Raw genomic sequence first — 25,510 nt, 5'->3', positions numbered from 1 at the left:
ACAATATATTAGCATGTTTTATAAGTTTTCCTTTCATTTTTTGATGTTCCCTATACAAAGTCACTCCACCTTCAGAGCGCTATCACAGCACAATTTGCTATGTCCCGCTAATAAAACTACTGCACATCACATCAGGTTTTTGTATATTTATGGAGAATTGTCGTGTGGGGGCATGGGTGATGTAGGCTTGTGGGCGGAGCCTTGGACAGAATCTTACAGCGAACCGTAAGGAGGGTTTGAATAGGGCCCAGAAGAGATCACTAGATTACTCAAACATGCATGGGTGACATCTAAAACTTCTTCAGGCATGTTTTTAATGAGGGAACAACTTTGAAAACATCGATTTAACATAATGCCAGCTCTTTAAAGATGCATTCTGTAACTTCCTCTTGTTTTTTACCCATTTTTCTATAATGTTTCACGTATTGCATTAAACTTGTCTATCTCCATGGAAACAAGCAGGGGGATGCCATCACGAGAATAAATTGAACTTGGCCAATCTATTTTGAATGTGAATGCCCAGTGTGTATGGCCTTAAAATTGAAAGAACAGATCTGTGGAGAGGCGAGCAAATAAGTTTAATGTCATACTGTAGAACATCATTTTATTGTTCCATTTTATGATGTCAAGACGATTGTTCCAGTGAGCCAAATGTCTTCATAAAGTACTGGTTTAGTCCTGGTTTAGTCCTGTTTTTTATGCCATACTGCAGAAGATTATAGGCAAAGATGCAGTATCTCCATGGAAACAAGCAAGAGGAAGCCCTCATCCAAAAAGACACACACTGTAGCTTTAAAGCAGTACTGAGTTTTAAAGGAATCTCTCTGTCTGTGTCATCAGTAGAGCTCAGGTGTCACACATCATCAGAAGTTTCAGTTTCATGTTCATATTTTCTGTTGTAGATAAATTAATGTAGATGTAAATGCAGGTTTTACGCTAAACTGAAAAGTATTCTGACTGTGTCAAATGAGTTACCGTAGTGATGCAGCAGCTTCTCCGATGTTCCTTGGATATTTTGTATACTTTTTATATCGTGTTTACTAAAACAGCTCCACGTTCAAAAACCACTACATACAAAACTCCATTCAAACTGTGACAAGCTACACACAGTGAACTCATGTAGGCAGCTTTAATATTCACTTTGTAAAATTAAGATGTTGTGGCTTTTTTTTTTTTTTGGTCGATAACTATTGTGTAAATTAGACAAGCTTTGTTTTTTGTTTCCATAGTTGCTAGGTAACAGTTAAAGAATTATGTCATATCACATTCTACCCATGTCCAACCAGGAAGTAAGATCAGAGACTAGCAAAGGAAAAACAGGTCAGTTTTTTTCTGAAAATACTGTTACTTCCTCCCAAACAGATCTGGAGTTGTGTTTTGTTTCATTTGCATAATTGAATAACTCTGCATTATTAATCTGTCTGTATCTCCAAAGCTCAAAATCCTCTGTCCCACCTTGTGATGTCATTAAGTGGTATAGTTTTCATGTTTTCAACAGCTACTTTTTACCTTTAGTTCTGCAGAGATTGGCACTTCTAGAGCTGAAATGATCCAAATGATTCTAGTGAAGGTGTGTGGAGTTTAAAAACACAGTGGAGCACTTCCTGTATTACCACATGATGACATCACAAGGGGGAACAGAGTGTTTTCTGTTTGAGAGAAGAACTCAGCCAAAATTTTCTGGGTTTGTGTGTTGAACATGTGGGAATGAAACAAAACATGTCTCCAGGTCTGTTTGTGATGAGGAAACATTAGAACATCGATCAGAAAATAGTGTAACATGGGCTGTTTAAGTCTCAGATCAGCCTTATCATCTGGTTTATCCAGAATACCAATGATCAAATTCCCAGTGTATTCCCAAAGTGTTATTCCATGGCCCCAAAATGTGCGTATACCCCAGCTCTAACCCCCTTTTTAAGTGAAATTCAATATGGCTTCAATATAACTTTATTACCACGAGCAGCAGCACTTCCATATAAAGACATTTCACACCAGACTTAAGTGCCACATCTATACAGTAATAACACTGTTAAAAATCACATTTAAAACCTGCTAATAATAATAAACACTGCCCTGGGAATGAACTCAAAAAACTGTGACGTTTTTTTTTTTTCTCATATTCCATTATTATATCTGAGTAACCTCCACTTAAAATTAGGGCTGGGCACGTTGATGTGTTATCGTGTTAACTCAAAAAATAATCACAAAAACACAGGTGACATGTATCAGTCAAAAACACAGGATCAAAGAGCCGCACTGTCTGTGAGCCACTGCATGCACCTTTTTCTCTCTCTCTCTGTCTCTCTATGTCTTTCTCTAATTCTCTCTTTCACACTCTCTCTCTCTTTCTCTCTCTCTGTCTCTCTCGCTCTCTTTCTCTCTAATTCTCTCTCTCACACTCTCTCTCTCTCTGTCTCCCTCACTCTCTTTCTCTCTCTCTCACTGTCTCTCTCTTTTTCTCTCTCACTGTCTCTCTCTCTCTTTCTCTCTCACTGTCTCTCTCTCACTGTCTCTCTCTTTCTCTCTCTCACTGTCTCTCTCTCTTTCTCTCACTGTCTCGCTCTCTCTTTCTCTCTCTCACTGTCTCTTTCTCTCTCTTTCTCTCTCTCTTTCTCTCGTTCTCTCACTGTCTTCTCTTTTTCTCTCTCTCACCGTCTCTCTCTCTTTCTCTCTCTCTTTCTCTCTCTCACTGTATCTCTCTCATTGTCTCTTTCTCTCTGTCTTTCTCTCTCTTGCTGTCTCTCTCTCTCTGCTAAGCACACACACACACACACACACACACACACACACAAGTGCAGATCCACAGAAAAATCATATCCAAGTCAAATCCAAGCACAACATTGGGTGAACACTACAGCAGATTTAAAGGTCAAAGGTCAAATAAACAGCTGTGTAGGAACCATAGAACCTTTATTATACAATGTTTTTGTATTTTTAGTATTATTTTTTATTTATAATTGAAATGCCCAATCGATTATTAAAGCTCCAGTATGTAACTTTTTAGTCAAATCCATATTCTTTTCACTTTCTGAAGCTCTGTTAAGGCTGTCCCATTCATTCATGACATAACCCACTGTCACAATCAACTAGTAAAAATGTCCTTAAACCAACCCGTAAATGATTATTCTTTCTTTTTCTTTTTGGAGTAGCATTTATTTGTTCATCTCTTAAATGTGTTGGTCCGAGAATGTTCCACAGTATGGCATTAAAGTTAAAGCTGGAGAACTCAACTTTAAACAAACTATAATAAAAGCATGTCTGGAGATGTTTGAATGTTTTTATTGCACTGAAATCTATACAAAAACATGTGTCCTTATGTAAACGGGCTTGCATCTCCACAAACCTGACTCTTATACGGACTGGAGCGGGACCTTATCTTGCTTGTTGCCATGGAAATATCATTCCTTTGGCTATAATCTTGAATACAGACTGGTATAAAATGTTTCGAAGTATTGCTATAACTTTCCATTTCCACTGAATCATGTAGTTGACTTTCGCTTCCAGAAAGTTACATTGTATCACTTTAATTGAATCCAAACTCAACAAAATGACTCAAATGAGATAAATTCTAGTCATAGATGTTTCTTTTTTACAGCGAAGGCAGCAGAAACCAATAGCATGTCCCAGTTTGAGACCTCCACAGCCCCGTGTAATGTTAAACTGCAAATTCAAACACAGTCCACACATAGTCAACCCCGCGCCTGGCTCCTGACCCCACCTGACCCCGCGATGCTAGCCGGGATTAGCGTAGCCGCGGGCGCTGGAGTTAATGCCCATATAAGGCTGTGCACCGTAGATAACATCACACTCTAAAAAACATTACTACTGCGGTAATTAAAGGTAAGAGTAATGCCCCCCCCCCAAAAAAACAAAATCCAAAAAAAACCCACAGAGACGGAGGGGAGGAGCCAGGACTTGTGTGCGGTGTGCAGCAGTGACAAGCGCAAGGGTCAATATTTTACTATTTGTAATACAGGAAGTGCTCCACTGTATTTTTAAACTCCAGCCCTGGAATTGCCAATTTCTATAGAAGAAAAGCTAAAAAGGAGCTGTTAACTTGAAAACTACCACTTCATGACATCACAAAGTGGAACAGAGCATTTAACGATAATATTGAAACTACTTTATGCCACTAATTTAAATAGACAGTTTCGTTAAAAGACATGAGCTAGCAGAATGTACTTATAGTTAGCCATAAAAGGGGCTTATTCACCCGTCTACAGCTCAAATCTGATCATATTTCAACAAAAATACCCCAAATCTCCCCAAAGAAAACGTACTCACGATCAACACTGAGGCCCAAAATATATTGTTCCAGTTTCATATATGGGACGATAAGTTGATTCAGCGCTTATAGTACGGCCTAGAGAGAGTTTATATAACATAATAATAAATAACTCTATGTGAGGATCACTGTTTTTGAAAGAAATATCCAAACTTCTGATCCACAAATATTTCTTGTTTGGGATCGGCTACACAAACTTGTCATATTAATATCTCTCATTTAAAGTTCTTTCAGCTGACGGTAATCACGTCTTTGCGGTTGAATAATCACACTACTTCTTGAAGATATTTGTTTATTTATACAGACAGAGAAGATGATGAACTTTGTGTCAGTTTTTGTTTTATGTGGATTGGCCCAGGAGTTACACAGATATTAAACATAAACCAGGTCCACACATCTGCAGACTGACAGTTACACAACAAACTCCAACAAAACTATAGCGAAACTATTTTAGAGGACGAAATGTACACAGAATGGGCCAGAACCTCCTCCTGACCCTCGCTCCCCTGCGCTCTGGCCTGGTCACATTTATAATAATATGTAAAAGTATATTGTTTTGACTTTTTTGTATGTCCCTGTCAGTTCTAATGGACAGATGTCATGATCATAATGAGCCTCGGTGTAGGAGCATGGCAGCTACTCAAGTAAAAGTACAGATACAGAGGTAAAAGTTACTCAAGTAAAAGTACAGATACAGAGGTAGAAGTTACTCAAGTAAAAGTCCAGATACAGAGATAAAAGTTACTCAAGTAAAAGTACAGATACAGAGGTAAAAGATACTCAAGTAAAGTACAGATACAGAGGTAAAAGTTACGCAAGTAAAAGTACAGATACAGAGGTAAAAAGTTACTCGACTAAAAGTACAGATACAGAGGTAAAAAAGTTACTCAAGCAAAAGTACAGATACAGAGGTAAAAGTTACTCAAGTAAAAGTACAGATACAGAGGTAGAAGTTACTCAAGTAAAAGTACAGATACAGAGGTAAAAGTGACTCAAGTAAAAGTACAAATACAGAGGTAGAAGTTACTCAAGTAAAAGTACAGATACAGAGGTAAAAAAGTTACTCAAGTAAAAGTACAGATACAGAGGTAGAAGTTACTCAAGTAAAAGTACAGATACAGAGGTAGAAGTTACTCAAGTAAAAGTACAGATACAGAGGTAGAAGTTACTCAAGTAAAAGTACAGATACAGAGGTAAAGGTTACTCAAGTAAAAGTACAGATACAGAGGTAAAAAAGTTACTCAAGTAAAAGTACAGATACAGAGGTAAAGAAGTTACTCAAGTAAAAGTACAGATACAGAGGTAAAGAAGTTACTCAAGTAAAAGTACAGCTACAAAGGTAAAAAGTCACTCAAGTAAAAGTACAGATACAGTGGCAAAAAGCAAAAGTATCACATGAAAAAATCTACTTAAGTAAAAGTATTTGAATACCAGTTTAAAAATCTACTTTAAGAGTAAAAAGTAAAAGTATTTCACTCAAGAGTTGATAATTTGTTAAAGTGTTCAATGTTGTGATATTGATTAAAAAGACAAGAGACATATTTTGGTCACAGTAGCAATACGAATCAGTTTCTTAACTTTTGTCATGATTTTTCTGTTTTTATTTTTGTTTTGCTCAAGGTCGAGGCTTGAACTTGAAAACTTTAGTCAGGATGTTTCCACGAACTTGGTAAAAATAACTCCTCACATCATATGAAAAGTACTTTTTACTTTTCCGTGCAGTTCAAAAATGTAGTGGAGCAGAAAGTACAGATACTGCTCTCAAATGTAGTGAAGTAAAAGTAAAAAGTATCCACTGTAAAATGTACTTAAGTAAAGTACAGATACTGAGAAATTCTACTTAAATACAGTACTTTACTACTTGTACTTCATTACCTTTCACCACTGGAGCAGGGACTTTAAAGTGGAACTAAACTCTTAAATCGAAAACTTCTTCTACCACTAAGCGACGTATGTGGTGTTTTAATATTATTTTACTATATCATTTATACTGCAAGTTTTCTGTAGTTGGTGACATCACAAAAGACTGTACTGTTTATATCTCGATGTTTATGATTGCAAACATGTGGCTGCAGGGGCGGAGTTTGAAATGTGGATACCTGTTAGACCAATCACAGTGTGCCTTACACCCCCAGACCCTGCCCCTCCTCCCCCTTCACGCTCCCCTTTAGTTCTGCTGGTGCTGCCCAGTTTAGCCGTCCTTGGCGTTTAGTCCATCAATCGTTTGTGGTGTGTTAGTCGACTAATTTTAAAATTTTAAAAATTTTAGATTATAGGGAAGTATATATAGCAAGAGCAGAGAGGAGACACTAACTTGGCTAAGTGAGTTAAATTAGCCTTTTACATTTACATTATTTCTTTGTACTTTTTTCTGCATAATAGTAGTTTTTGCATGAACTCGTCCTGTTGTTGTAGTCTTGTGAGTGCAGTTTGGGTCAGATACATAGAGATACATGATAGTTTTGAGAGTTTTTGCCACGCCACCTTTTTGGTCGAACAAATTAACGGCAGCATTAGTCAACCAAAAACATCTTTCATTGAATACAGATGTAATGTGTGTGTGAATGTGTGTGTGAATGGGTGTGTGGGTTGAGGACCCACTGAATAGACAGAATAGGTAGAAAAGTGCAATTTAATGACCAGTCATAATTATTTACAACAAGGCAAGACAAGGCAAGTTTATTTGTATAGCACAATTGGTAAGGTAATTCAAAGTGCTTTACAGATTAAGACAGACATTAAAATCACTATACAAGCAAATAAAACATAAATAATCATCAAAATTAAAAGAGCAGAGTGCAGAATAAAACCCTTTCAGTCATATACACAGCTAAACAGAACTGTTTGAACCTGGATTTAAACATTGTCAAAGTACAGGCCTGTCTCACATCTTGAAGCAGAGCTGCTTTAAAGTCTATTCTCTGAGCCACAGGAGCCAGAGACCTGAGCACAGGACACATGTGTGAAGTACTTCCTGGTTCTAGTCAGGAACTGAGCAGCAGTGTTCTGGATGTACTGTTCTGTCTTAAGGCTCATTTGGAGAGGCCAGTGAGTAGGACGTTACAGTCGTCTAACCTACAGGAGACAAATGTAGGGATAAGTCTCTCTAAGTCTGGTTTTGACAGTTTACCTTTGATTTTTGTAATGTTTTTAGATGGTAAAAAGCTGCAGATGTTTTTGATTTGTGGCTGTTAAAGTTCAAGTCCATTATTACCTCTAGATTTCTAGCCTGATTTGGAGGTTTTAGAGAGAGAGACTGGAGGTGACTGCTGACACTTTCTCTATGTTTCTGTGGCCAAATATTATGACTTCAGTCTTGTCTGAGTTTAGTTGGAGAAAGTTGTTTCACATCCACACACTGATCTGTTGGATGCAGTGGCAGAGTGAATCCACTGGTCCATATTCTCAGACTCAGTTTAAGACGACATGGACCTTTTAACTATCAGACTGGTCAAACATGTCTCTTGTTTAGGTGAGTTGTCCTGTAGTTGGGTTGTGTAAATGCGGGTCGTGGATGGGGGTTGTGTTAATGCTTTCCAGTCTGCAGTGGTTTCAGTTTTCTCCTGTTCTGAAGTGAGCACAGAGAGAGGAGGAGGAGGAGGAGGGTGGAGAGAGGGGGTGGGGGGTCTGGAAATCTGCAGGAGAGCACTAGGGCTAATAGAATACTGCATCACACACAAATAAACAGTCATGGAAAGAACAATGTGGCTGTAGTATTGATAGTTTTAGAAGTAGAAGTACCGTATTTCCCAAAGTATAAATTGCACCTGAGTATTAGTCGCACCAGCCAAAAAATGCATAATAATGAAGAAAAAACATATATTTCACATATAAATCACATCTGAGTATAAGTTGCATCCCCCAGCCGAACACCCCCAGCCAAACTATGAATAAAGGTGCGACTTATAGTCCGGAAAATACAATATTAGTAATAGTAGTGTCAGTGTCAGTGGTCGTACTTGTTGTAATAATGATAATGTATATAATGTTTTTGCAATGATTTATAGTAGTAATAGTAGTGGCAGTAGTAGTAAAAGTGCCCTATTTGTGCAATGCATAAATGTACATTGTAACTAATTATAACCATTGAAACTGGTGAAGTGTTACGTCATAAGTAAAAATTGCCCTTAGTCTAATAGTAAATAATAGTGGATTTTAAACGGGCAGTATGTAGTCTGTGGTCTTACTGATTTAAAAAGGTACAACAATCATGACTGAACCTGGACTAACTAAACCAGGGCTAAACCAGGACTGAAACAGCACTGAAACAGGACTGAACCAGGACTGAACCAGGACTAAAACAGCACTGAAACAGGACTGAACCAGACTGAAATAGGACTGAAACAGGACTGAACTAGGATTAAACCTGGACTAAACCAGGACTGAACCAGGACTGAAACAGGACTGAAACAGGACTGAACTAGGATTAAACCCGGACTAAACTAGGACTGAAGCAACACTGAAATAGGACTGAAACAGGACTAAACTAGGATTAAACCTGGACTAAACCACGACTGAACCTGGACTGAAACGGGACTGAACCAGGACTGAACCAGGACTGAACCAGGACTGAACCAGGACTGAAACGGGACTGAAAAAGGAATAAACTAGGATTAAACCTGGACTAAACCAGGACTGAACCAGGACTGAAATAGGACTGAAACAGGACTAAAACGGGACTAAACCAGGACTAAACCAGGACTAAGCCAGGACTGAACTAGGACTGAAACAAGAGTGAAACAGCACTAAACAAGGACTGAAACAGGACTAATCCAGGGCTAAATTACGTCTAAACCAGGACTAAAACACGTCACAACCAGGATTCCACAGGGTGTAAAACTTGGACGAATGCAGGACTACACTGGGTCTCAGTTCAGTTTTTCATCTCCCTTTTTCTGTCTTTTCTATTCCTCTTCTCCACATTCACTCCATCCACTCCACTTAAACAAATGTAAACATGCTACAGTAAAACCATGTCTGAAGATGGACTAAACTTAACAGGACTATATCTGTTCTGACAGGTTTAATCAAGATTTTACTGTAAACAGCCTATGTATGAAATAAAAGATCGTGTATTCTGCAAAATCGATTTTTGTTCCATCATCAAAAACGTGCCTGAAGATGTCATCCATGCATGTTTGGGCAATTTTCCATCTCTCCTGGGCCCTTTTCGAACCCTCCTTATGGTTAGCTGTACGACTCTGTTCAAAGCTCCGCCCACAAGTCTACATCACCCATGCTCCCACACGACAATTCTCCATAAATTTACAAAAACATGATACAAAACTGTACACAGCAACTTCCCAAACCTGATGTGATGTGCAGTAGTTTCATTAGCGGGATGTACGCTGATTGTGTTGTGATAACGCTCTGAAGGTGGAGTGATTTAGCACAGAGAGCAAAGAGATGGGAGTTTCAAAGCGACAAAAACTAAAGTGAAATTTATTGAACATGTTAATACAGTGTTTTCGATGAATTTATTGTTTTCAAAATGCTAAAAGCTAATGCGATGATCGAAATATGTTATGTTTTAGGCGTTAGTGCCCCCATAGACGTAAAATAAAAAGGGTCTAAACCAGGTCTAAAACTATCTTAAGCACTAGAACCAGATGTGGACCAACTCAGGACTACTTGATTCTCAGTAGACTTTTTTGTTTTGCATCTTTTTCACCCCCTCTCCCTCCTTGTAGGTGGACACGAGACAACCCCCTCCCTCCTCCCTCTCTCTCTTTCTCGCTCCCTCTCTCTCCCTATCTCACCGCCTCTCTCGCTCGCCCCACGCTCCTGTCACATTCCAGTTGTCTATCGCTGCCTTTAACTTTCACTCCTGCCTACGCCGAGGGAACGACTACAAACACAGTCCCCACACAAAGTGACTTTACGCGCAGGAACTGGAAGCGGCCGGAGGGATTTCTTAAAGGGACCTAAACCTGATTTTGGTGGATTTTTGGAGCTGTTTTGGCCCAACGATTGGTGAGGTTTTGTTTCATGCAGAGAACGAGGGGGAGTGGACAACTTAGAGAAGATTTTCATTTCAACATGTGTTTGTAAGTGGCATAACGTCTTATGGGGTTTGTTGTCAAGTGGTTGTGTGGATTAAACCAGGACTAAACTTGGATTAGAGCAGGATTAAAACAGGACTAAACCAGGACTAAACCAGGACTAAACCAGGACTAAAGCAGGACTAAACCAGGACTAAAGCAGGACTAAACCAGGACTAAACAAGGACTGAACCAGGACTAAAGCAGGACTAAACAAGGACTGAACCAGGACTAAAGCAGGACTAAACCAGGACTAAACAAGGACTGAACCAGGACTAAAGCAGGACTAAACCAGGACTAAACAAGGACTGAACCAGGAATATACTGGGACTAAACAAGGACTAAACCAACAAAATCAGGACTAAATCAGTATCAACCAGGACTAAACCTGGACTAAATCATTACTAAACCAAAACTAAACCAGAACTAAACCAGGAATAAACCAGGTCTAAACCAGGATTTAAACAGGACTAAACAAGGACTAAACCAGGTCTAAATCAGGATTTAAACAGGACTAAACAAGGACGAAACCAGGACTAAACCAGGATTTAAACAGGACTAAACTAGGACTAAATTAGTACTAAACCATGACTAAACTAAGACTAAATCAGTACTAAACCAGAAGTAAACTAGGACTAAACCAGGACTGAGGGTTAAAACAGGATCAAAACAGGACTAGACCGGGACTAAAGCAGGACTAAAACAGGACTAAAACTCATTTTCATTTTGAGTGGATTTTTGGAGAATGGATTCATGTGAGGTTGTTGCAGAGAAAGAGAGGAGTGAAGTCGGAGGAGAGTGGATTTGAAAGGAAGATTTTCATTTCCACGTGTGTGCAAGTGTTGTATCATCTTCTGAGTTTTGTTATCAAGAGGTTCTGTGGGTAATGGGTCTCAGACTGTGGACTAAATTTGGACTAAACCAAGACGAAACCAGGATTTAAACTGGTTTTTAAAAAGAAAAAAATAGGACTAAAACAGGACTAAACCAAGTCTAAGGCAGGGCAGAGCAGGGCAGAAAAGGACAGAATCAAGAGGTCTCCAAGAGAACTAAACCAGGACTGAATTAGGATCAAACCAGGACTAAAACACATCTGAACCAGGACTCCACAGGGCCAAAACTGTTCTAAACGAGAACTAACCAGGACACAATTTAAACCATGACAAAGACTAAACCGAGCCTAAGCCAGAGTCTATAGAACAATATCCTGTTTAAAGTAGGTCTAATCTAGATTTAAGATATAGTCCTGTCTTAGTCCAGGTTTAGCCCTGTTTTAGTTCTTCTTTAGTTCTAAATTAGTTCTTGTTTAGTCCTGGTTTAGTCCTGGTTAAGTCCTGGTTTAGTCCTGGTTAAGTCCTGATTCAGTCCTGGTTCAGTCCTGATTCAGTCCTGGTTTAGTCCTGTTTCAGTCCTGGTTTAGTCCTGTTTCAGTCTTGTGTGTGGTGTTTCTGTACACTGGACCTGTAGAGTAATTCTTTTCTATGAGCTGGTGCAGTTTCAGGGTCTCTCTTGTTCAGCTGGAGGTGAGATCATTCTATGTTTGGATTTTTCTGCAACACGTCTGAATTCACCCAGGCCAATGGATTATTTAAATCTGCTAAATGTTTTGCTTAGACCTGGCATCCTCACAATCTTTGGCTTGGATCAGATCATTTCACTTGAAGGACACAGGCATTATGTGCACTGTTCCAGACCTTTAAACAGGCTCTGGAGTAACTTTGCTTTGGTATTTCAAGTTTTAGAATTTAAAGAACACATATTACGCAAATGAGTGTACCAGGACTGAATTAGGTCTAAACCAGGACTAAAAAAGGTCTGAACCAGGACTCCACAGGGTTTAAAACTGTTCTAAACTAGGACTAACCAGGGCACAGTTTAGACCATGAATATGACAAAGATTTCAAGTTTAAAACCAGAGCCAGTCAGGACTATGTCTGGTCTAAAGCAGGTCTAATCTAGATCTAAACTAAGGTGTCTTGTTTTAGTCCTGGTTTAGTCCTGTTTTAGTCCTGGTTAAGTCCTGTTCTATTCCTGCTTTAATTCTGGTTTAGTCCCATTTTAGTCCTGTTTTAGTTCCTGGTCCTAGTCCTGGTTTAGACCGGGTTTAGTCCTGATTCAGTCCTGCGTTAGTCCTGTTTTAGTCCTGTTCTTGGCTTGTAAACATGTTTTGAGTACCTTTGCTTTGGTATTTCACGTTTTAGAATTAGTCTATTATTACACATTATCCTGATTTTCTTTTTTGTACCTTTTAACAATGTTACGCTGCTTGTTCCCTCCTCAAAAACATACCTGGAGATGTATTTTGCTTCATTCATGCTTGTTTCATTAATCTAAATCCAAAAAAGCATTGCATTTTGCCTGTTTAGTTGCATCATAGATAAAAATTCAGATTTTTTTCTGCACTGTTTTTGAGTTCATAAACCATCACCGGACTCATTCTGCAGTCAAACTGTGTTCACAACAAACACATGGCTCTATTAGCACGGCATTCACATGGGATAAAGGCTTTATTTGTTTTATTTCATGGTTGTTCCTTAAGATAATTGTTATTTATAGAAAACATAGTGGGAATTGGCAAAGAAAAACAACAAAAGCTAGCGATTTAAGTAACTTGACCATAATTTGACAGCACAAATGTTGAGAACATGTCTAGGTTTAATTTGTGCATGTAAAAACTTTTTTACATGTGACACAACAATTCGGGGAAACTGAAACAGAGTGATTACTGAGCCTTGTAAACAGGATGAATAAAACCAGTGTGAATAATGCATGATGCAACTTCTTATGTTTTTGATGAGGAAATGATATAACTTTAAAATTTCAAAATGTTTTGCTTAATATGTGTCCTTTACTGGTTCAGTCCTGGTTTAGTTCTGGTTGAGTTCTGGGTGAGTGTTTATTTGGTGCTGGTTTTGGGGTTGACATGTTTTACAGGAGTAATAGTTCAATGTCAGTCACAGTGAGGCTGGTAATGCGGGTGTGGTGTGTTGCCAAAGAGCACAAGAATGTATTGTGGCTTGTAGCCATAATACACCAACATTTTGTTTAGTCTGACGGCTACTCATATTCAATCTGAAAAGTTGATTCCATTTGAAAATCGTGGTTTTATTTTAAGTCATACAGTTGTATGTTTTCTGTATTTATTTTATTAGACAAAGAGTTTGTCTAAATGCTAAGTTGGATTCTGATGACACAAGTTTCCAGGGCCATTGTTTTCACTGTAAATACTTGTGTTCATGAGCTGATGAGAACTTCTCTGTTCTGAGAATATATTCTACCACAACAATGGCACTTTTATTTACTCTTATGCAACTGTGTCCCTATAGTCTGGATAAATGAGGACTATTATGAGTTCTGGTTTAGTCCTGATTAAGTCCTGGTTTAGAATTGGTTTAGTCCTGGCTTAGGTCAGGTTAAGTCCCGGTTTAGTCCTGGTTAAATCCTGTGGAAGTCCTGGCTTATTCTTGGTTAATTCCTGGCTTATTCTGGTTAAGTCCTTTTTTTTCCTGATTTAGTCCAGGTTAAATCATGGTTTAGTCCAGGTTTTAGTCTGGTCTATATGTTAGCGCCCCTCAGTTTGAAACCCTCTGCTCTGTGTACCCTCTGCTGTACTGTTTGCATGCTGTTACTAGGCCTGTGCAGCATATAAAACAGGACTAAACAAGAACTAAACCAGGACTAAAACACTTCTAAAACAAGGACTAAACCACGACTAGAACACGACTAAAGCAGAAGTGAACCAGAACAAAAACCAGGACTAAACCAGGATCCTCTCCTCTGTGTACTGTGGCTATGTAATTGAAAATAGAGAGTAAACAAGCCATCATTCTAATAGTGAAAAGAAAAGGGGTTTTATATGTTCATTTAACTGCTTACATTTGGTGAGTGAATGAGCTGGATTTGAAATGTAGTGAAATATTTCAGATGGTCAGGGACAAAGATCAAACCGTCACACGACCAAAGACGAGCTGCCACTGATATCTGCATCTCGCTGTCAAACATGTGACCAGCAGTGAACACAAGCGCTCCATTTAAAGCGGGGGTATTGTGCAAAATGGACTTGTTGGAGCGTTCCACTGTGTTATAATGTTGTTCCTTCATCAAAAACATGCCTGAAGAGATTTTATATGTCATCCATGCATGTTTGAGTAATCTAGCGATCTCTCCGGGCCCTATTCAAACCCTTCTTACGGTTAGCTGTAAGATTCTGTACAAGGCTCCACCCACAAGCCTACATCATTCATACTTCCACGCAATATTTCTCCATAAATATGCAAAAACATGATACAAAACTATACACAAACCTGACAAACCTGATGTGATGTGCTGTAGTTTCATTAACATGACGCACACTCTGAAGGGGGAGTGACTTAGTGCGGAGAGCAAAGGGAGGAGGACTCAGAACATCAAAAACAAAAACTGAAACTTATAAAACAGGTGAAATACGTTGTTTTGGGCTGAATACAATAAAAGCTAACATGGAGATCTAAATATGTTATGTGTTACAGTTAAGTCATTTTAATTTTGGGGAGTGATGTACTTTCTTTTACTCTTTCTTTGGTGAAATACCACAGAATAGCGGTAATCAAAAATTGCATGTTTTTGTTTTGTTTGTTTTTCTACTGCGTGAAGCCTTAACTCATACCCTCTTGGGACTGCTCTATGACATCACTGTTTACCTGTTGCTCTGGCTTTAAGCTTCAAACCCACATTCCGAGCGAGCGTGCCGTCACCACACCTCCAGAACACACACAAAGCAGCACTCACAACCACGTTTCAAATGCACCGACTGTTCCCCGGCTTCTGTGCATGTGTTTGGGCTAACACCTACCTCTCCCTCTCAGTGTTAGCTTTTAGCCCCAATTTGAGTCATTTAGCCTACCGTATTTGTGTCAGTCATGCTAGTCGTTAGCTTCAATATTTTACTACCATCAGTTAAAGCATTGGTTTTATTTAATTTAAAGAGTTTGCAAAGAATAGTTCATAACATTTTCTTTTACTAAGAGATTATAAAATTACAAATACCAAACATATCAAAGTGGATATGACAGGCTAGATTACTCGCTCTACTAAAATTTTTGATTTGACCAAAAAAAATCTTTTCTAGTTTTTCAAATTTTGGTGAAGTTTATTTACTTTTACTTCCTGGTTGGACACGGGCAGCAGATATGACATACGTAGAGATAATTCCAGTTCTGTTACCTAGCAACCATAAACTAAACAAAGCATATCTAAAATATGACTAAATAGGCTCTGTGCACAGGAGCACGCTAGCTAACTCACCGTGTCTCAAAGCTAACAGTCACTTTTATTAAAAGTGGAAAAACATAAAATTAACAACCCATTACATTTCAAATTAATTAAAATAAAGACTACCCAACTATTTCTATTTGTACAATACTTCAGTTTGTGGAGCAGTTTTAATATTTATTATGCCTCAAAATTAGCATTAGCATTAGCATTGCAAAACAAACATGTCTCTTTGTGTCCTCTGGTGAAGTATTCATTTTATTTGTGTCGTGTTTAACATGTTGTCAGTGACATCCACACACAGCTCTCTGTCCCTGCCTCATCTTTAAATATTTATTCATTTTAGTCTGACTGTGAAAACCTCATAGAGATAAAATTGGACATGAAATAGTGATGCGAACAGTGAGGGTGTCGGGCGCTGTTGTGCACAGAGCCTATTACACAATAGTTATGATTAGACAAATAAAATACATTATAACACCTTTGCTTTGTTAAATCAATGTTTAATTTGTCAGAAAAGTGTGTTCCATGCGTGTAAATTGTTACTGTGTTGTTTTTGTACTTTTTCTCTCACATTTTCCTCAACAAAGTGACTATTGACTTCAGGTACTATCCACCAAACCAAGTCAAAATGAGAAAAATCTGAAAACCTGTTAAATGCACTTAAAATACTACACTAAAATCAAGCACTCATCTCATATTTATTTTAAAATAAACATGTGTAAAACGTAAAAGACATTGACAGCATTTTACACGTAGTTTGTCCTTGTATGTGTTGCCGTAGTAAGCGAACAACATTTTTTGCAAAAGCATCTGGGTGCGTGCAGATCAAACTTTGACGCAAATTCGGTTGTGACTCAAATTGGGGAATCGCACACTCCGCACTAGCTAGTGTCTCCGTTAGCCGCTAGTGTCTCCGTTAGCCCCTAGCGTCGGCCGTCTCCTCCCCCCCAAACCACAAGGGACTCTTTGTTAGTCATTTATGAATTAGTGTGTGGTTTTGGGAGAGAGGAGCAGAACATACAAGCCCCGAGCAAAAAGCGAACAAGCCCCGCCCACCGTCTCTGGATTGGCTCAAAGTGATGTCATGCTAAATGATTATTATTATTGCAACTCAGCACCCTGGATTTCAGTTATGGATGAGGTGAAGAGTGCAAGTTGGGTTTGTTTTGCAGATATTTGAGAGAATATTTGGCAACATGATGTAGTGTTTGTAGTCATCAGGATGAGGCTGATCAGATGAGATTAGCTTAGCCTCTCTCTGTGTCATATTTGTGTAGTTCTTATGTGTACATTTCCTATTCATGTCCCCCATAAAGGCGGTTTAAAGGTACAACAGAGGCTAACCAGCTATGTAGCAATCTGTGCTAGAACATAATGAAGTACAAGTAGTAAAAGCACTGTAGTAAAAACAAAAAACAAAAAGAATTGATATCTGTACTTAAGTAAATTTTACAGTGGATACTTTTTTACTTTTACTTCACAACATTTGAGAGCAGTATCTTTACTTTCTACTCTACTACATTTTTGAAGTGGACTGAAAAATAAAAGTATTTGTCTTTATTATTTTAAACTCTGTGCAAAATTGTTTTACTTTTTACCCTTTAAGTACATTTTTAAACAAGTACTTTAACACTTTTACTTAAGTAGATTATTTTTCATGTGATACTTTTGTCTGAGTTTTTTTTTTTATTTTTGCTCCACTATCTGTACTTATACTGCATATTGAAAACCTTAAATTCAGCTAAATATCTATCATTTCTTGGGTTTCTTAATTACATTATAAATTAAAGACATGCTATGTAAATTTTCTGGTGGAGAATCTGCAACCTGCTTGTCTCTAGGGTTATTCCTTTGCCTGGGATGTTCCATAGTATGGCATTAAACTTATTTTGCATGTATTTAATTATAGTTGTGGTATTTTATTTTTATTTATTACATTTTTATTTCATTTGTTTTAGATGATGCAAAATAAAATTGGGATTGTCACTCCACAGATCTGACCTGTTTGTCTCCATGGAGATAAATAAGTTTAATACCAACTGTGGAAACATTTAGCCAAAGCTGAAGATATTTACTTATGTATCTATTTTTCATAGAGTCAACAGGAAAATGAAATGTCAGCTTGTCTTGTCAGTGTTGAACTCCATGGTTAATCTGCCAGATGTGTGTCAATATGATCGATGTCTAAGCTAGAAATGCTAAACTCATTCAGAAACGTTATAAAGACAAAGTGAAAGTCTGGCTCGCTCAAACTGATATACAAAATTCTTCTTCAAATATGAAATTCTTGCGATTTTTCCGTTAACTCCTGGACAAATAAGCATCTGCTGTCCACTCACGGCACCGCTCTGCTCTGAGCTAATGCTAAGTCCTAGCTTCCTCTGCAGACACTTTTCATTTGATCCTGATCCTTTTGTCTTTTCAAACTCTGTACCCTCCCTGTGTCTCCTCAGGCCTGTGTCGTCAATGAGAAACTACATTATCGATATCAATGCATCGTGATTGATATTGTGGTAATCACATTTTAAATCAGACCTATTCTGCAAAATTGACTTTTCAGAGCTTTTAGCCATTTTATATTTGTTTCCCCTGGAGTGATTCGTGCATGTGTCAAGACGCCATTTTCACAGCCACTGGTACACCCCTGCTCTGTACGCTCTTCGTTCTCCAATTTTATTTTCTTAATCTGTGATATACGCTGGATTCGGCAGCACTGTGTAGTAATTTTGGTACAAATGAAAAAAATCTGCTGCTTGCTAGTGTAATGTGCAGCTATCCAGAGGAGTTGCCAGCTCTTTGTTGTCATGACGTTTACGGCGACGTGAGCTCCCACTGGGCACCTCAGTTTTCTAACATTTAAATCAGCAAACTTTTATCTTTTATTAAGTCGTTTTAGATCAATATTGCGATTCAAAACGTGCAAATTGTAACAGACTGATCCACTGATGTCACAGATTATAACTACTGCAGATACAAGCACAATACATCTGCTTTAAATGTTTCATAAAACTTGCCTTACTGCCTCTTCACAGATCTGACCTGTAATGTGGCTTGGTGGCATCTTCTGCTGCTCTGCGATGGAGATAGATAAGCGTAATGGCACTATTTCGAACGAGCAGGCAGCAGATCCTCCACCAGAAGTTAAATTGTGTCTATGAAAAAACTTGTACGTTTTCATCTAGAATGTATCAGTTAGCTTATCGCAGCGTTAGCCATGTGTTGCGTATCAGGTAGTGTTGCGAGTTACCCAGTGATCCTCAGCCTCGCAGACTCCATATTAGCTTGTGAAAAAGGCTAGCAGTCATAGCAGATGTGTGGTGGTTAGCATCTGCTAGCGGGTTCCTCCCATGTTCTCCCTGTAATATGGATGGGTCCTCTTTACATTACTTTGACCACAAGAACCCCAATACTGCAATACTGTGTACTTCTCCCATGACTTTTCAGAAACTGTTTGATAGTTGTCGTGTTTTAGCGTTTTTTTAGGAGCTTCAAAGTGATAAACTCTGATTTTTAAATATCCTGTATCTGACTTTTAGTGCCTTAAAAATATATGAAGGTTGCTGCCTTGAACGTGGAAAAGCGGTGTATAAAAATGTCACTTTTTACCATTTAAACAGTTTGCAGTGGTCCAAAGTTATTCCTCTTTTACCTTATGCATTCTGAGCATCCAAATTATTCACCACGATGAGTTTATAAGTGCTTTAACAACTTTAAGAGCCCAGTGCAGAGTTTTGCCGTGACTGTAAAGAAACAGCTAGCATGCTAACACACACTTCTTGATTATCGGACAATAAAACACTTTGTAATTTGATGCAGACGGCATGCAGTGGACGTAATTTGACCTCAAGATCTGCTTATACAATATATCTGTACTGGCTCAAGACACATTTAGCTCAGATACATGGGAAAAAATTAGGTATGGATCCTTCTTTCTCAAAATATGCCAACAACGTAGCCTAAATTCTTGTTGATTTGTCTTTCTTTTTGTATGTAGGAAGTCTGCTCTCCCATCTCCCTGATATATTGTCCCATAAATCCCTGGATTTGAAAGGATTCCACAGGTCATGGAGTTCAGCCGAAGTCAAAATCCACCAAAGTTCTCCAAACACTGTTAGCATGTCGCTACACTGACGCTATGATAAATGCTATCACTCTCACATAGTACGGATAGCACGTTTTAGCCTGTGGGTGGTACCTTACGCACAATTCAGAAATTTACCAAGATTTGTTTTGTGTAGAAGTAAAATATATATAAATGTAAAGATGTAGTTTATAGAAAGAAAACTGACAACAATATACACATGAACCAAATACTAATCCTAACCTTAAATTAGCATATTTTTGACAATTTGAGTTGTATATCTGGAGACGGTATGTTAATGGCATTATAACAACTGTACAATTAAAGCAACACTGTGGAACTCTTCGGCACCTGCATGATTCTAAAGTTAAAACCATATTTTTGGAACATTCCCCATAGAGATAGACACATTTTGTGCCATACTGTGAAAGATTATAGTCAAAGGAACAACATTTCCATGGAAACAAGCAGAAGGAAATCATCATCCAGGCCAAGAACTAGACCAGGACTAAACCAGGACTAGAACAGGACCAAACCATGTCAACCATCTGGTCTAAACACCTTTAGACTTGGTTTGGCCCTTTGTAGTCCTGGTTTAGTTCCGGGTTTAGTTATTGAGAGAAGATGCTGCCTTTTCAGCAGTGATGGAACATAATGAAGAAAAAGTAGTAAAGTACTGTACTTAAGTAAAAAAATATGTTACCTATACTTTACTTAAGTACATTTTACAGTGGATACTTTTTACTTTTACTTCACTACATTCATAAGCAGGTATCTGTACTTTCTACTCCACTACATTTTTGAACCGGATTGAAAAGTAAAATTTTGTATCTCTTTTTTATTATTACATGAGACCTGTTACAAAAACTGAGGGTTTATTTTTCACACATTCCTAATTTGAGCAACAGAAATATACAAATAAAAACGAGAAAATCTGGAAAAAAACCCCCAAAAGATTCAGTTTTTTCTGTTGAACAAAATTCAGGACAAATCTTTATCAAAATCACTACATTTGAAGCTTTATAAGATCTCAAAAATTGCATGGAATACTTTTACTTTTTTATTTGCTTTAATACTTTGACTTACGTAGATTTTTCATGTTCTTCAACTTTTTTACTGGAGCAGATACTGGAGCGAATACGTTTTATTCGCTCCAGTATCTGTCCTTTTACTTAAATAATAAAATGGAGTACTTGTTCCAGCACCTCTTCTCCATTGGCCCGTTCCCGCTGTGCTCAGAGCAGAGGGGTGTGAGGCAGCGTCACTCGTGCAGAGGGGAGGGCACGGCTCAGTCTGTCCTCAAATGAACTCAAATTTATAAAAGAAAACACTGAGCTTTAATTTAATTAAGTGGTTTCTTCATCAAATATATTCCTGGGGCAGTTTTGGATCCATTCACTACTGATCCTGCTTTAGTCCTGCTTTAGTCCTGGTTTAGACCTGGTTTAGACTTGGTTTAACCCCATACTTTGTCCTGGTTTGATCCTAGACTTCATTTGGTTTAGTTCTCAGTTTAGATCTGGTTTAGGATTAATTTAGTCCTGGTTAAGTCCTGGTTTAGTCCTGATGGTAGACCTGGTTTGGTCCTGGTGTAGTCTAACTTTGGACCTTTAAACTGCTTAAAACTAGTTCTATTTTTCATATTTTTAAGACCTTTAAGACTTGGTTTATAACTCATTTAGACCTGGTTAAGTCCTAGTTTAGAACTGGATTCGTCCTAGTTCAGATCTGGTTTAGTTTCAACCTGATTTAGTCCTGGTTAAGCCCCGGTTTAGTCCTGATAGTAGACCTGGTTTGGACCCGTTCCAGTTTAAATTTGGACCACTGCAAATCGCTGGTCATGTCTCATACCTTGTCCTGGTTTCATCTTGGTTTGATCCTAGACTTCATTTAGTCCTGGTTAAGTCCCGGTTTAGTCCTGATGGTTTGTTCCTGCTGTTGTCTAACTTTGGACTGTTGCAAACCTTTTAAGATTAGTTCTGTTTTCCACACTTTTAAGACCTTTAAGACTTGGTTTATAACTCGTTTAGACCTGGTTAAGTTCTGTTTTAGAACTAGATTTGTCCTAGTTCAGATTTGGTTTAGTTTCAACCTGATTTAGTCCTGGTTTAGTCTTGAGGGTAGACCTGGTTTGGTCCTTTTCTAGTCTAAATTTGGACCACTGCAAACTGCTTAAAATGAACTAGTTCTTTTAAGATTTTAAGGCTTAGTTTATAACTAGTTTAGATGTGGTTAAGTTCTGGTTTAGAACTGGTTTTGTCCTATATCTTGTCCTGATTTTGTCTTGGTTTGATCCTAGACTTCATTTGGGTTAGTTCTCAGTTTAGACCTGGTTTAGGATTAAGTTAGTCTTGGTTTAGTCCTGATGGTAGACCTGGTTTGATCCTGGTGTAGTCTATCTTTGGACCACTGCAAACTGTTTAAAATTTGTTCTGTTTTCCATGTTTTTCAGACCTTTAAGACTTGGTTTATAACTTGTTTAGACCCGGTTAAGTTCTGGTTTAAAACTGGATTTGTCCTCATTCAGATCTGGTTTAGTTTCAACCTGATTTAGTCCTGGTTTAGACCTTGTTCAGAACTGTTTAGTCCTGGAATAGTTGTAATCTTAGTCCTGTTTTAGTCCACATTAACACACACGCTACTGAGGAAAAGCCAACTAAAGCAATAACAAACTTTTTTTTTTTTTTTTTGAATGGTTGCCAATGGAAACCAGGCCTCCCATTACCCGCAGTCCCATTCACACACAGCTCCTTCATAATCACTAAATTACACGCCACATATTTTTCTAGTGTCTGTATTAAACCCATTCATAACTGAAGAGACACACATAAGCAGTTATTATGAAGGAAATGGTCCGGTAAGTGCGTGTTGGAGGACAATTTTGGAGTCCTGTGGAAATCGTTAATGGTCCAAGTGGTCCAAGGGGGCCCCTTCCCCTCCTCGTCCTCGACCTCGACCTCCTCACCCAGTCTCACCCTCGTAATCCAGATTTGTGAAGTGAATTGGTGACAGAGGGAAGGAGGAAAAGTAAGAAAGAAATGTTACAATATCCAAACATTTTTTCCAATCATAAGGTACACGGAAAAATGAAAGCGGGCCCTATTATTTATAAGTCGCACTGGAGTATAAGTCGCACCAGCCAAAAAATGCATAATAATGAGGAAAAAAACATAATTTTCACATATAAATCGCATCTGAGTATAAGTCACACCCCAGTCGAATTATGAAAAAAGTGTCACTTACTACTACTACTTGCTTTCATCAACAAATAAGTAAATAGAAAAAAATTAATTAAATCATGACAAAATGGAAAGAACATTAACTATCAAGTGAATCATATTTCTAAAAAAAAGTCATCAATATATTAAATTAACAAAATGTAAGATTTTGAATTTAAAATTTCATAAATATAACCAAACTGTGACAACTCAAAAATAGCTTTAAATGGTAAAAAGTGTAACCAGGGGCGGAGCTAGACATTTTTAGTTGGAGGAGCTATGGGGGGCTAAGTTCTTCAATGGGGGCGCTCACTTAACATGTTAACTTAGGGTCTTATATGTCTGCGAGCCTCACATAAACATAAACCTCACATGAGTCTCTCATTTGTGTTGCCAGTTCCAGTGTTAAAATCCTGTGTGTTTAAAACTAAAAGGACTCTCTCTGATCTGAATCGTCAGTAATTTGAATTCTGTAGGTTTGAGAATGATAAAAACTTGGATGTGTCCTGGTTTAAGACTAATTTAGTCCTGGTTAAGTCCCAGTTTAGCCTCATGGTAGACCTGGTTTGGTCCTGGTGTAGTCTAACTTTGGACCACTTAAAAATGAACTAGTTGCAGGTTCTGTTTGTGTCTAGGTTCAGCTGTGATTGTAGTTTTTTATAAATGGTAAGAGCACCGGCTACATACAGTGCTGTGAACACTGCCATGTCTGTACATTCTCTCAAAGTAACACTTCTGCTTTCACAGCTCATCCTACCGTAGCTTGCACAGTAATACAAAGTCCTTAAACTCACATTTTGACATGAATTTGTTTACCGCTGGGTTTATGACACGGGCAGTAATCGTAACAACTTTTTACGAGCCAACAAACCCGAGACTCAGACAGGCAAATGGTAGAACACATGTGTGGGCCATACCAACATCTATCACTACGTTTACTTCAAAAAACAACCCATTTGGTTTATTGCATCCTTTAATTAAACATAAAGAGATTACAGGGTGCAAAAATTGATGAAAACATATAAAAGTTGTAACCACATGTTGAAGGTTGTTGCAGACACGTGCTGCTTTTTCTCAGTCGTTATATTTGATTATTTGTTTTTGGGTTTGAATTTGAAATGTGTGTTTTGTCACACCTTTTAACAGTAGTGGTTGTTGTAGTAGTCCTAGTAGTAGTAGTAGTAGCTGTGGAGGTGTTGGATGATGGATATCTTTAAGTTCACAAACTCAGGAGAATCCATCTTGACATAGTCCTGCTGTAAGGTTCAAATTGGCCCAGCAGCAGGTGGACCAATCACAGAGAGGTGTGGGTGGAGCCAAAGGTGAAGCGCCCAAATGAACCAAAACAAACATGGCGACGCCGACAGACAAACTTCAGTCTGTTTTAGTGAAAATACACAATATTTAGTTGTTGTGCAGAAGGTCTCCACTGTGAGCATTTGTGGACAGGGTAGAGGTTCTCATCAACTGGATGGAACTAGAGCTTGATTTTTTTGTCTTATTCCGCTGTTGTGACCCATCAGATTCAAATATTAGTGCTGGTTCTTTTCCCGATCTCTTTCAGCGAGAGCAGTTGATTGATAAATGTGTAGAACTCATTTCAGACTGAGGCACATCAGTCTGGTGTGAGGCAGATTATGCAGTAGTAGCACTAGTTGTAGTATAGTTGTAGTAGCAGGAGCGAAACTCAAAAGTAGCAGTGGTAGTAGTAATTGTAATAATAGTAATAATAGTAGTAGCAATAATTGTTGTTATTGTAGATTTGTAGTTGTGGTAGTAATAGTATTTGTTGCTGTTGTTGTAGTTTTGTATTAGTAATAGTAATAGTTGTTGTAGTTCTAGTTGGTAGTTTTAGTTACCATTGTCTGTAAACAAAAAGTTCATAAATTGTAAAACAAATAAAAATAAAAAATGTCCAAGCCATATCATCTGTTGTGCAGAATCCTGTCATAAAACCATAGTGTGATTACAGGCTGCAAATTTGATGAAAACTCATAAAACTCAAGCACATGTAGAAATTAGCAGACACGTGGTTTGGTGAATAAGAGGCCGTTTTTCAGTAAAGTTAATGAAGCAGTGTGGCCCAGATGTGATGCACCAATATAAGAGAAACTTTTGAATAGGCATTTGTAATTTCTGGATCAAAGATGGCCACCGTTCACAGTGACAGATGTGGAGTAGTTTTCAGATGATACAGTTTATTTTGAGGTTATGTGGACGAGCAAGAAAAAACACACCGGGTTAGAAGTGGTGATGTGGATTCTGTTCCACCAGTTTAGCAGTTGTTGGAATTGTCAGGGTAGTCCTTATAGTAGATGTAGTAGTGTATTAGTAGTACTAGTAGTATATAATAGTAGAAGTCATAGCAGTAATTGTAGTAGTAGCTGTTGTAGTTGTTGCTGTATTGTAGTACTAGTAGAAGTCATAATAGTAGTTGTTGTAGTAATTGTAGAAGTAACTGTTGTTGTTCTTGTATTGTAGTAGTATAGAGTAGTAGAAGTCATAGTAGTAGTTGTTGTAGTAATTGTAGAAGTAATTGTTGTTGTTGTTGTTCTTGTATTGTAGTAGTATAGAGTAGTAGAAGTCATAGTAGTAGTTGGAGTAATAGCTGTTGTAGTTATAGTTGTATTGT

The 25,510-nt window shown here is 38.1% G+C and overlaps 1 protein-coding gene across 2 annotated transcripts in view; it reads left to right on the top strand.

Annotated features, from left to right (window-relative positions):
• The window catches only part of LOC117393213 (protein eva-1 homolog A), a 113,672-nt gene that overhangs the window by 54,043 nt on the left and 34,119 nt on the right, over positions 1 to 25,510 (top strand). Inside the window, exon 1 of one of the 2 annotated variants that reach the window (XM_033991000.2) lies at positions 10,263 to 10,332. The exons of the other annotated variant lie outside the window; for it this stretch is intronic. The gene's annotated coding sequence lies outside the window, so the exon portion shown is untranslated. Of the gene's footprint in view, positions 1 to 10,262; positions 10,333 to 25,510 lie in introns of those variants that run through there. 2 annotated transcript variants of the gene reach the window in all.

This window comes from Periophthalmus magnuspinnatus, chromosome 24 (assembly GCF_009829125.3).
Source record: "Periophthalmus magnuspinnatus isolate fPerMag1 chromosome 24, fPerMag1.2.pri, whole genome shotgun sequence".
Lineage (NCBI taxonomy): Eukaryota > Metazoa > Chordata > Actinopteri > Gobiiformes > Gobiidae > Periophthalmus > Periophthalmus magnuspinnatus.
This window is presented reverse-complemented; position numbering and strand designations above follow the sequence as displayed.